The sequence below is a fragment of the Candoia aspera genome, chromosome 7 (genome assembly GCF_035149785.1).
Source record: "Candoia aspera isolate rCanAsp1 chromosome 7, rCanAsp1.hap2, whole genome shotgun sequence".
NCBI classification, from domain to species: Eukaryota; Metazoa; Chordata; class Lepidosauria; order Squamata; family Boidae; genus Candoia; species Candoia aspera.
In genome coordinates this window covers 30215458-30229416 of record NC_086159.1, presented here as the reverse complement: position 1 = coordinate 30229416, position 13959 = coordinate 30215458, and the positions used below count along the sequence as shown (strand labels likewise).

General features: G+C 36.4%; 1 protein-coding gene across 1 annotated transcript in view; it reads right to left on the bottom strand.

The window, feature by feature from the left end:
• The window catches only part of GRAP2 (GRB2 related adaptor protein 2), an 80976-nt gene extending 67357 nt beyond the window's left edge, over positions 1 to 13619 (bottom strand). The window contains exon 1 of the mRNA XM_063308677.1: positions 13468 to 13619. The gene's annotated coding sequence lies outside the window, so the exon portion shown is untranslated. The remainder of the gene's footprint in view (positions 1 to 13467) is intronic.
• Positions 13620 to 13959: the final 340 nt, after the last annotated feature.

Genomic DNA, 13959 nt, shown 5'->3' with positions numbered 1-13959 from the left:
TCTGTATTAGTACATCAAGCTGGGCAACTGTGATCCATTCCACCCATTTTTATTCATAGGTCTGCCTGACTATTTCAATTCATGCTGTTAGTCATGTTAGAAAACATTACACTGGAAAGCAGGTTCTAAAGTGTAAATAAATAAACACACAGTATGGATGCCAAGGGTAGTATTTGCATGAACTGCCACAAACTGTAGTCATGTTCATTTTTTAGAAACTGAAATGGGAATTTTAAAAAAGCTGCTTCCCCTTCATTCTTTTGGAAATCAATAAAAACAATCAAGCATTTTTAAAAAAAATGTTAGCAAAGGAATTCCAATCTATATACAGACAATTTACTATAAACCCTGGACTGGGCATTTTATTTATTTATATTTCGAATTTCGTCATTGTTTTTACCTGTGTTAATACTGACCACAATTCAGCCAAAGATGAAAAACTTTTAAGATGTATTTATTTAGCAATAATGAGAAATTAAACCATGCATTTTAGGCATGCTTATTCAAAAGTAAATTCAATTTTGCTGATGGGAATTACTTTCAGTATGAAGAAAGGGTACACAGGATTGCAAGCAATGGTGGTAAACCGGAAATAAGCTCTATGAGACATTTTCCTGAACATACATGCATAAGATTCTGTTGTAAAGTACATATTTAACACTCAGTCACAAAAATCAAACATAAATGTTATCTGGTTGAATTATATCCACTTCCCCAACTAGTTTTTTGTTAATGTAAGGCTAGATAAAATTGAATTGTGTTATGTACTGAATTTTGGCACTAGACCACCATTCTAGAGCTGCTTAAGATTAAACTGTAACAAAATGTATTTCATCACTTTTCCAGTCAACTCTTACACAAATGTATATAACAATTATTAACAAGTTAGTGTAAATATTTTCCTACCTGAGCCACTTCCTTTCACAAAGATATTTATTTACTTTCAATCCTTTTCTTGAACCAAATTTAACACAGAAAAAGAGATTGAGCTTGGTAAAAACAGTATGATAAAAATGTTGGTAGGTGGATCCAGAAATGTATCTGTTAAAAGATATTGCCTGATTCCCAACCCTAGTAAAGAATGTACCATAGAGAGCTATCAGAGCTGTGGCTGTATTTTGCTTTTAGTTTTCTTTGCTTATTTATTTGTATTACAGTGCAAATTTATTCTGTTAGTTTCTCTCTTTCTGAGTCTTTATACAACTACAACCCAGGTGATATGTTATGGCTTACACATCTGGGCTGCAAAATTCCAGATGATCAGTAGATAGCAGCAAAGAGATACAAAAATTTCTAGTGGTCATCTAGATTTTTGCAGCCCAGATATGGTAGCTCTATGCTTCATAATAGGATGATTCTGATGAGATACACACAAGCTCTAATGCTTGTGGGCTACATGATCTGACCAATTGAGGTGGTAGAATCTAAAAAACACAATTTGAATTTGGGCGGAGTAAATATTTTGAGTTTACATGATGATGGGAACCAGTTAATACAGGCATAGTCAGTTGTTTTAGAACAGCCTATTGCATACAGAAGTGGGGAATGTAAAATAATATCAATGTCTGCCTTAAGAGTATCATCTTTCTTAATAGTTCCTTCCACACCACTGCTATTGAAATACTGCTTTTATTCAATCAGTTGGAAGTAGAATTAAATGGATGGTTATATGCATTGCTTAATATAGAGCTATTGTTATATAAAAATGTTCTCCCTGCCATGACTAACATCCTTTTATAAGATTTCCTTCAAGTAAGTTCATTTGTGCAAGCTGAAATGCCGGACTGTTTTATTTTTTCTTGTTGAACGTGGTTGGGGTGAATACCTGTAGTCTATTGTTACCTTTAATGACATTGTGTGTGTGCGCATGTGTGTCCCTGTTTTATTTACTAGTTTGTCTAGTTGCTGTTATTATTATTTTTTTTTTACCATGGAATACCATTATTTCTTAAAAATGAAAAAAAAATAGGAAACTAATAATTAACAGAGAAATTAAGGATCAGTGAAAGGAACTCCTTGAAGGACTGTTTATAGATGATTCGTTGGTAATGCTCCTGTATGTGCAGGAATAAAATACAATAGGCAGGATATACAGGCAACAAACTTTTAATCAAAGACACAGTAGTTCTGAAAAGTTTCAATACCTCTTTACCAATTCACATTGGAAAACAGTTACTAAATCTATATGTTAACTGAATTATTTTGCCAGAACAAAGTAAAGAGTAATGAGCTAGTTTAGTCAGAACACTGCTTTAACTTCTGAGTTGGGAATGTCTGGGCAACAATATAATAAATATTATCTATCTATCTGGGCAACAGTAGCTTACAAACTAGCCTCCAGACTAGAAATCCTAGCTTGTATTGGTATTATTGATTCAGTGTTGGCAATAGAGAGGATGAACATGATTAACTTGAAACTGTTTCTTAGGTAATGGTGAGAAAGGGATTTTAACCAGTGTGGATTATACCACCCAGAGTCCCTCTTTTGGGGGAGATGGGCAGTAACAAAATTTGAATAATAAATAAATAATAAAATAAATATGAAGTCCAACAAATAGAGATGGCACTTCTTCGGAAGATTGATTATTTGTAGATCTGGTGGGATATGTAATATATTTGCAAAAGCATTTTATGCATATTGATTCAAAAACTATTAATTGGATTTTAATTTGTGCTTTGTAACCTTTTTAATGATCTGCACTAATAACCTATACACTGCTAGATGTCCAATCTGAGTGCAATTTGAACACTTTTGTGTTTGAGGCTTTTTTCCCCCCAGTACTCCTATGAAAATTTGAACCCAGAATGTTGTTATATACCATATTTTATACATACATACTTACATACATACATATATATCTGGATCTGGATATTATTATCATCTCAGGCATTTTTTATGGTTTCATAAATTTGTGAACACTGAAATTTTATATACTTTTTGACCCCATTGTGTTAGGTCAGCCTTTCCCCAACTGATACTATTCTGACCCGTTGGGTTTCAACTCTCATAATTTGCCTGTCAGCATGACTTTATACCCTAGTAGGTTGGCATTAGAAGACTTGAAGTCCAACATATCGAGTGCATGAGTTAGAGTGCATGGCTTGAAATAAGTTAGTTGCCTGCATTTAGGCTATGAATATTCAATAGCTGCACCTGCTGCTTTTGCTTTCCCAGTCAAATATGATTAGAAATCATGGCTAGTTTTGATTGTAATTTATAAAGTTATTCTTGAAAAGTAACAGTTTGATAGTTTTAATATTTTTTTTGTTACATCTGTGGTCCTTTCTGAAACTTTGGCCCCATTTTCATCAAATGAAAAAAAGCCTCTACTAAACTATCTCAGCACCCAAAAATAAAAAAACCTGAAAAGATTCTTCTTCTTGTCAATGTACAATGTGCCAGAATGGGAAAAGAACAAGAAGAGATGACAGTGAACTGAGAAAAACTAGGAAGATGAGGAAGCAATACCTCATTATATGGACTATAATATAAGACATTTCAGAACATTGAGGACACAAAATTCATCCAGATGTTTAGCTCTTGAGAGACATGTTTCTCTATAACTAGGCATGGAAAATGGCTTGTATTTCACGTGTTGGATTTCCAAATTTTGCAAAGGAAGAAGAACATAAGTTTATTTATTTATTAGATTTATAATTCACCCTCCCTCCAGAATATTCCTCCAGACAGCTTATGTTTTGTATGGCTTCATTCCCATCGGCAATAAAGATTCTTATCTAGCCGAACCACATTTGTGAGTCTTCTATCAAGTCAAGCCAAGGAGCTCAGCTACGTAGGGTGAGGAGATTTGTGAATTACTTTCAAGTTCTGGTTGATGAAGCTAGACAGCATATATTGAACTCCGTCCTCCAATTTTTCCTCCCAATAACAACCCTGGGAGGTAGATTGCACCAAGTGACATGACTGATCAAAAATCACCCAATAAACTTCCATCCTGTGAATGAACTTGAACCTGGGTCTCCACGATGCCATGCTTCTCTCTATATCTGTCTCTAAATTGCTTTGTTTCTCAGCAAGAGTCAAGCTATTGAGATTGGGAGAAGTGGCTGCAAATAGTAGATTGTTAGAGAAAAAGCCTGGAAAAAAGCCTGGAGAAAATAGCCAGTCCATTTGCATCTCACCTTGTGCTTTAACTCCCTACTCTGAATACCCAGTAAACAATCTGAAACACACAAAACCCCTGCAAGACCCCACTTTACTGCCACCTTTCACTTCTCTGCTTTGATGCTTCGGTAATTGTGCTGGGAGAAGGGTCCTTGTACTCTACTTGCCAGTGCAATCACTTGGTCACCAGCATCACAAGGGTGTTTTACAGATTATTAGCTGTATGTTTTAAATGATGGCATGGAGTTCCAGGGAAAAAAGGAAAGACATTCATGATCCATTCCAGAAAAGTTTACAGGCCAATGGAAAACAAGATAATGCATGTTCTCAGGCTTATAATCCGAAACATGGGTCAGAGGAAAAACAAGGGAGGAGAAGAGGAGGGAGAAAAAATCAAAGTCAGGTGCCAGCTCACAAAGTCATAGAAATTTTCTTCAAAACCCTTTTAAGATCTTTTGTTTAAAGATATTTAAACAAGCAGGGAGCAAGGCCTTAGTAAATAGCTCCACTCTTGTCGTCATGTATGCCATTTAATGCATGCATGTATAATGTTAACATCTGCAGAATGGGGCCTTCACACAGCTAACAGCTGAGGATTCTGGTTTGCCTGGAAGCCTCTACACAATATAGCTGGATATAAAATGGATAAATAGAGAATTAAGAGGATATACAGAAAAGTAACCAGCATGCTACAGTGTTGATTACTTTAGGAGTATAAGAGTAAGACAAAACAGTTGGGTGTATCATTTAAAATGGTCTTGAGGCTTTATACTGTAGGTCCTTCCAAGTAATAGTATTTGGTAATCTATAATACTGATTTTAAAATTTATTTTCTTTGTATATGTTCCAACAATACAAAAATAATCCTTAATTAATGCTGAACACTGTAAGTATATAAATAAACAGGGCTGGCTCTAGGCTAAGGTCGAGTAGGCATTGGCTTAGGGGTGCCAAATTTTAGGGGGCACCAAAATTGAAAATATTCTGAAAAATATAATAAAAAAGCAAAAAGCAGTAACAGCGCCCCCACTCAAGGGTTAAATATAATTTCACAGTGTAAACTGGATGAAGTTGTGTGAGAAAAGAAAAAAAAAGTCTGGGGCTGAAAATCATAAGTGTAAAGCTCAAAAACTTGAAGAAAATGAAACAAGGGGGTGCCTTTTGGAAATTCCAGCATTGGACATATTGAAGGATATTTTTGAATATTTTTGAAAAATGGACTCAGAAATTAATATTAACATGTCAACGGAGATATCTGCCTCAATGAGAGATGTTATGGAAGAGGAACAAGTTTCACCTGACAAGATCAAGACTGATTTGAAGGTGAATTTAAAAATGACAGGCTGCAAGAATGACCTGGAAAAAGTTGTTACACTGGACATACAAAAGAAACAGGCTGATGTTTTAATAATTAAAAGGGATACACAAACAATAAACTAAGAGAGTGACCTGGATAATTTTCCTATATTGGATTTATAAAAGAGGCTTGTTAAAATTTTGAAGAATCTCGTGAGAAGGGACAAATGAAAAGAAATCAAGTACTACAACATTACTTGAATGGACTAAAGATTAAGATTCTTAGAAGTAAAAGGAACAAATATAAAGTTTGTTTATTTGATCAAGGTTAAAATAGATATGTTCTTATTTCTGATAACCCTTAATGGACTTTTGCTGGACTGAAATGACAAGGTTTATGGATTTGTTTATAGATAAGAGATGAGATATGGAAGAAGAGATAATTTGTTGTATTTTAAGAGAAGGTGATAAGTTACTAAAATTATCTATACTTGTTGTGATGAAGGTGGGAAGTCACTTCTTTATATATAACTTTTCTTTATTCTTTTTTTTTTCTATTTCTATTTCTCTTTTTTCCTTTTTATTTTCTGTACCTTCTACTCTTTTTATTATCTTTTTTCAGTTTGTATTGGTTTTTAACTGTGGTAATAATAATCTTTAATAATTATGTATGTATGTATGTAAATGCAAAGAATCTACTCCTCTTTGAAAGCATAGAGTTTTTCTAGATTGTGCAGAATTTGGCAGAGAAATGAAAAGTGTAATAGAAATGTGTGATAAAAATGTGTACTTTGACATTCAGAAGTATAAACAGGCAATAGGGAAATAACTATTTTGAAGTTAGTATTTCAAAATCTGCCAAATATATCACTAGATTCTGCACAAAGCATCATTTGGCTTGCCTCATATCAGTCCACTGTAGGATGAAGTCCTCTTCATTGAAGGTTATGGTCTATAATCTACTAGGCTGGTCCAGTGTGGGTTGAAAGAAAGCTGTTTTTTGACTTCCCAGTCTAGGGCTGAGAGAGATGATTGCCTTAAAGTCCCCCCAATCAGCTTCTGCACCAAAGGGAGGACTAGAACCTGGTCTCCCCACTCCTAGTCCAGCATTCCAGGGAAGCAAGAGTATGGGCATGGGGTGCCAGCAAGGTGCTGGTTTTGCCCTATTCCATTGGCAAGCTGGAACATTGACAAGTTGAAGGAAGCACTGGCTGGCTCCGTGAAAGGATGGAGGTCAGGAGTAGCAACACTTGGCTACTGTCAAGAAGCTGCTGTAGAGGGCTGAAAGAATTAGGCAAGAGCTTGTAAAAGTTTTCTTGTTTATACCAACGGCAACCTTATACCAACTTATCTCCCAAGCATGTCTGAGCAGTTTAAGTAATCTTCAATTTATTTAGACAGTTGCAGACTGTAGGACTGGCTACAACGAGGGGCCAGTTTAGTATTAAAAAATATAAAATTGACACAGGGATCTTCTTCATAGCTCAGTTAAGGTGCTCTCCACCTATCTGTGCGTGAGCAGAAAATTAAACCACTGCCAAGCCCAATTGCCACTGTTCTGGAGGACAGAATCCTCATTTCCCATTCAGAGTATACTAAGGAAAGAGATTGGTGGATCATTTTCGTTTGGTTGCTTCCCCCATTCTCAACATCACCAGCTGGCAAAAAACACATCTGCTATGACTGGTGACAGTTTTGGCAAATGTCTTGACCCAGGGGTTTAGCAATCCGTCAGAAATTGACCCTGCTCCATGGACAAGTTTGTCTCCACTGAGCTATGTACATCCCCACAAAAAATATTCATACCAGCAGCTTGTAAGATTCTGGCAAATGGGGAAGCGGGAAATCCCATCACCCCATTGTCATGCTTTTTCCTGCCTGTCAACAGTCTTGGAGAAACTTCTCATCTAAGAGGTTGCAAAAAGCTTGTTGCTGCAGGAAACTAGAGGTTAGTTAATGAGGGTGATCTTGATCCATGGAATTGATATCCCTAGTCTTCCTCTTAAGGATGTGGAAAGTTCCTTTGTAATTCTGATCCTCTTACTAGGGTATTGGAGGGTAGAAGGTAGGTAAACACTCTTTCAATCTGGCTCCTTCTGCAGCTGTTTTTTTTTTTTTTAACAAGCAGTGAAGGACGGACTGCAAATTCCATCAATCTGATTTGGCCCTACATTATTATTTTTGGAGCAAGTAATCTGAACAGTTACTATAGATAACCCCCAAAGAAGCTATTTGCAATAAAGAATGTGTTATTCATATTGTCCCCTGCACTTACTGTATTCCCTGGGGTTGTGGGAGAGGTTCTCTATATACACTGTATATGGCAAGAATAGTTTGTTGCAGTGGAAATAATTTGTACAGATTTAAAGATAGGATACATGTTTATTTTATGAGAAGCTGACATTCAAAATGGCTTTATATTAGCAGTTAAGAAAGAAGCATTGGAAAAGAAACATCTGGCACTGCAAGAAAAGAAACCCATTCTTTTTTTAGTCTGCAGTGTCTAGAAAAGACAGCACTCTATAAAATGTTAAAGGCTATTTGCAAACAACATGTGTTTGGTATCCAGAGACTGATGTATTTTCTCAGCAGTGGGATTTGGACAATCTACTAATCTGTTCTCATAGTTTTAAAAGAGCTGCTCTGTGATCTTAGTACCAGAAGAAGGCATCTTTTTCAACAATCCTGTGAGATTAACCTCTTCTGCTGCTATCTTTAAATAGTTCCCAGAATGCCTGTCTAATCTGATTACAATTACACTTTCAAAAATGATGAATTGCTGCAAGAATCATCAATCACTTCTACAGGTATTTAAAGATACTGCAGGATCACAATTTTGCAATGACTCTGGTTTATTAATGATGATGATTTTCTGCAAAAGAAATTGAACTGCAGCTGTTTTATTTATCAGACCCTATTTCACATTGTAGCCACAAGATAGAAACCTATCCTAGAAAGGCTTCAAGCATCATCTTGGAGATTCCCAATATAAACTTGTAACAGGAACCCCCTCCTACATACATATCTGACCTCATTGTATTCTTACAGGGCATGAATCATGCACTAAACATTTATATATTAATTCTAAAATTGTATTCTCTCCAGTATGAAATTAAGCCAATAGAAATTTCTACCATGCCCTCAAACATAATAGCAACTTTGTTTTGTCATTTTTTGTGCTACTAACAGTGAGGCCTTTTCACTGTTTTGTTTTTGTTTTTAATTCTAATTTTAACAAGCCAGAGCATCTTCAGCTATTTTATTAACAGATCAATTCATTTAAAAGCTTTGTTTTTCTAGTCTTTTTCATTACAGTGACATAGAGTCATAGAATCATAGAACTGGGAATGGCCATCTGGGCCATCAAGCCTAACATTCTGCTCAGCGCAGGAATTCAGATTAAAACCCCTGAGCCAGATGGTTGCCTGAGCTCTTCCTGAACCCATCCAGTGGAGGAGAGCCCACCAAGGGCATCTGTGACAATGCAATCAAAACCCTGCCTCTAAGCAACACATGTTAAAAAAGGGGCAGGGCTTCAACTGTTAGATTGCAAATGCTATCTTGACTTGCATCAGTTAATCAACTGAAACTGATTTCAGTTAAAAATATTCAGACAATCAAATGTTAATGTTTTCTGTAAACAAGGAACCCAGAAAGTCTTCCACAATGTTGTGGCACCACCAAAATACCATTTTCCTTGTTAGCCTGTCTCATGCCTCTCATTGGTAGAGATATGAAGAGACTCTCCATGGCCAATTATAAGGTACAAATTTGGGCTTTAAATATTAGAAATCTGAAATGGATCCAGAGTTCTCCTGACAACTAATATGACCAGCATTGGTTAATTCTTATATGATCATCTAGCCTGCTGCATTTTGCACCAGATGCAACCTTCTAAGCTTGCTTCAAAGCAATGTGTAAAATAGATTTCAGGGTAATTGCCAACTATAATAAAGCAATAAAACTATAATCAAGCTAGAGTACATTTCAGCGTGAACCCTTTGACAAGGTTGGTTGTCCCTAATTCAAAGTACAGTGTGCTGATCAGCAGAATCTGACTGACAGCTTCTTGGCCAGTGATAGCTCATCAGAAGAAAATTTCCAATCAAACATACAGTATTATAGCCTAGATGTTGCATTAGCAAAAAACATTCACTTCCCCACTAAAGAGGAAAGCAGGGGCTGGGGGGAAGAGGAAGAACCTTATTCAGCAAATACATGCTCACAGACTTTTCCTCATAAAAACAAACTAAATGGCCTACCTGAAGGCAGCAAATAGCTTTTAATTAAACATTAAAATTTCGTATAGTAATCATATTGGAGGCTTGGTATGGGTAGTCCTAATTCCCCAATGCACATATATTCTAAGCAAATTATATGGCTCTGCTCAGTGAATATCTTTCCATAATGAACTTTAAGCATGAATTACTCAGACTCATTTTTTTCCTTCATGGACATGATATTATAGACTAAACTGGGCATCCTAGGTCTCTGGGTCCCAGCAGGAAGCATAGTCTGCTTATTCCTGATTTGAATAAGTTACTTCATCACTCTAACTTAATTTATCTTGTGAGTGATATACCACCTTTCTGTCATTTGTAAGGCTTGCAAGGTCACTTTGCAAACTGCCCCTAACTTTGTTTACCTGGGGAGTCCTTGCAAAAGGCATGACTAATGTTTCAGAGAGAGGTACTTGGTTCGTACTTATGTGCGCTGCAAATCATTTCTTTCAAGACCTTTACATTTTGTATTATCTGAGTAAGTCTCTATTCTCATGCTTCTAAGCTGTTAGCTATTCTATGTCATTGTTCCATTTAATATAAACAACTTTTATATTGGTTTTTTTTCCATTTCAGACTATGTAAAGACCCATAATATTAACAGTGGAGGTATAAATGGAGGTGGGAAGAAAAAGGCTCTTGCCAAGAGAGGGCCTGGGTGCTCCCATGGCAGAAATAATGGGGAAGATCAGCCATTAAAACTGGAAGCAGAAAGAAAACCTTTCCTGCTCCTTCAAATAAGTCATAGAAGAGGAATATGTCTGACTTATCTCTATGCCTTGTAAGATGCAAACATCATGGAATGCACAACTGATTTTCAAACATACCAAACCATACAATATGAGTATAAAATACAGAATGCTGTCTAGCAGTTTGAATTTAGAGCAATTACTTGTTTACTCTATGAATGTGTTGTATCACATAATGCCTTCAAACACACACCAGAAAAAAATAACTAGTATTAATTGTTCTCACTGCTAATGTGTAGCATAAAGTAGAGGAAGATGAAAGTATGACATACTCTTTAATTCATTAAGGCTAATGGATCATGATAATGAGACTGCACCAGTGCAGAAATCAGAAAGGTACCAAAATCTTTCCTTCTTTGACTTTCTAGAATTAGAAAGAAATACAGCAAATGACCAACAAGAATTCTAGGTTTTGTACTGACTTTTCTTTAAAAAAAATGAGGCTGCAAATCTCCTTGGGTGCATTGGCATGAAGTTTCTAAAGAACAGATAAACCTCTTGAATAGCTTCAGAGAGTTGGACAGGAGTTAGGCAGTGTGTGAGCTCATTAGTTAATCATTAGTGAGTCTAGATGTTCAAAGTTGCTCCCCTTTTCTTTAAACTCTATAAAACTGGGGAGGAGGAAGAGGAGAAATAACAGTAGCAATTAATATGTGGCTAGTTTGTTGGGGACTAATAATAGAGTGTGAATGTCTACCTTGGATTTTATTTGAAGGAAACGGAGGGCAAATGAATGCTTAGATAAGAATCTCAAACACTGGATGCTGCCTTCTGATCTTTCTGTTTCAAGTAGATCCTGAAGCTTTTGCTTCCCATGGTTGGTAGCCATTTGCTCTAAGTCCTCTTTTAATTTCTGGAATGACCATGTCATCCAAGAGAAAATGGTTTGAACAGAGGAAGGTTATATTTATTCTGACAAAAAATAGCAGCAGCCCCCAAACATAAATTTGACAAATAATGCAAGATAATGGAAGGTGAGGTGGGATGCTGTTACAATCCAATGGAGAAGAGAAGCAGAATAAAATACTAGGTAATCTAATTAGAAGACCAGTTGAATTGGCCAGGTTATCTGAGGGAGCGCCTCTTCCCAATCACATCTACCCATCCCATCAGGTCTGGCAGAAAGGGCATGTTGCGGGTCCCATCCACGAAGAATGTCATCTGATGGGATTCAGGAGGAGAGCCTTTTCTGCTGTGGCATCCCTTTGGAACATCCTTCCCCCTGAGGTCAGGTTGGCCCTGACCTTGCTAGCCTTCAGGAAGGGCCTGAAAACATGGTTTTGCCATCTGGCCTGGGGATCCTGCAAAGTGGGTATGGAGACTGTAAGGTGGTTATATTGTTAGGGAAACCAACTGCAATCTCCTGCAAATTTATGGTTTTACTGCTTTTACTGCTTTTAATGTTTTTGTTACTTTTTGTTATGTTTTTCCATTATTTGTTTTACTCTTTTTAAAACTTTGTTCGCCACCTAGAGTTATGTATGTGAGATGGGTGGCTATATAAATTTACCAAAATAAATAAATAAATATTTGGTAAACTCCCCCGAATATATATATATATATATATATATATATATATATATATATATATAAAGCAAAGATAAAGAGTTTTTAGGTGGGAAGTAGGAGGTAGGGGAGTTACATTCCCCTCTAATGATGTAGAGTGCTGGGAATAAAGTGAAAACACAGAGCATCCCTTCTCTGCCATAGCTCTCGCCCTTTGGAATAAGCTACCCCCCGAGATAAGGCAAGCCCCCACCCTCCTGGCCTTCCGAAAGCGGCTCAAGATGTGGCTGTGCCACCTTGCTTGGGGTGGGAGGGGGGATAGCTTGTCAGGGTGGCTGGCACCTTGACGCGGCCCCAGGAAATTTTAACAAGACTGTTATTTTGCCATCTTGGGTTTTATATTTTATATTTCAGAGTTTTTATTATATTTGTATATTTATATTTTTATAATGTATCTTTTTAATTGATATTTAATTCTTACTGTTTTAATTTGTAAACCGCCCAGAGTCTTTTTTGAGATGGGCAGTGGAAAAATATGATAAATAAATAAATCCCACTGGTGCTCAAAATATAATCTGTGTTCACCTTTTTAGTTCTTTTTTCTTCCTTTGTAGTATACAAAGTATACCCTTGAACCATTGCTTGTATATGCGTGCACACACACACACAATCGAAATTAACTTGGATTTGTTTTTCTGTTTAAAGAGTATCAGCTTTTGGTACAGAATAGAAAAATCTTCTCATGATGTGCAAAATGAGAACAAAGTGAGGAAAATTAGAGTGAAGTTGCCTTCCCCTCTCAGAATGTGCCGTATATACCATGCTTTGAAATTTGTCATAGATGTTCCAGTTACAAATGAAGTAACATTTCCTGCGTATATCTTGAACTGGCTTTGTTTATAGAGTAATCCCAAATTCAGGTGCTAAATTATGTCTTCTCTGTGGCCAAAGCATGGCTACTAAAAAGCAAGAGATGAGAATTAGCATATTTGAGGGAAGCCCTAAGTTTTGCTTTAGTACAAAAATGTTCAGAGGAAAACAGGGGTAATATCGGCCCCCAAATCATTTCAAAGTCACAGAAAACTGAATGTTTGTGGGTTGGAGAATTGGGGAAAGAGAAAAGTACATAGCGTCTTGATTTTAGCTGATCTCAAACATGTTTAACAGATTTAGTCAGATTTGGATAGGAAATTACCAGGAGATCTCAAGCTGTGGATTAGACAGGAAAGTAAAATAACAGAAATGATTCAGAACAAAGAGAAACATCCTGGAAGAAGGCAATGGGAAGCCACTTCCATATTGTTGCTAGGAAAATAGGATAGATGTATCTAGGTAGTCACCAAGGTTAAGCTTGAGTCCTAACCTGCAAGTACTTCTTCTAGAACCTTATTCTAAAAGAAGGAATGGCTGGCTGGGTAAAACAACAAACAAAGACCCTCCATACTGCAGTATTTCATTAAGTCCCACTTGTTCTATTTTTAAAGAAGTTACACAAATGTTGATCACGTACCTTTAGAAGAGTCTAGGCGAATAAAGATCTCTGATTTGTTTCTCTTTATTAGATCCCACATGCACAGAATTCAAGATATCAAATTATATTGGGGTTGTGTTCCATAACACATGAGAAAACTTTCTCTCCTTAGACCAATAACTTTGAGAATCATTCATGATTACACTAGGCTTTTATCACTGATGTTCCCCTCCACCTTAAGCTTCCGCCAATCATACGATTAAGATGAAAACCACAAGTCATGGAAGAACTCAAGTGCTGGGTATAGGCTTCATTAACAGTTGTGGTTTTCTTTTTTCCTTTTTTGACAGTCAAGTGATACATTATTTTGCAGTCTTGTGAGACTGAGAAATTTCTTTACGCCCAGGATTGCAACATGTTCTGTGATTTCCTTTACAGAATTTCCTCTTATGCAATGTCCCACAATATAATTAAGTCCTTTATGAAGAATAGATCTCAAAATAATCTCAGCTATCCCATTTAAATAGTAGG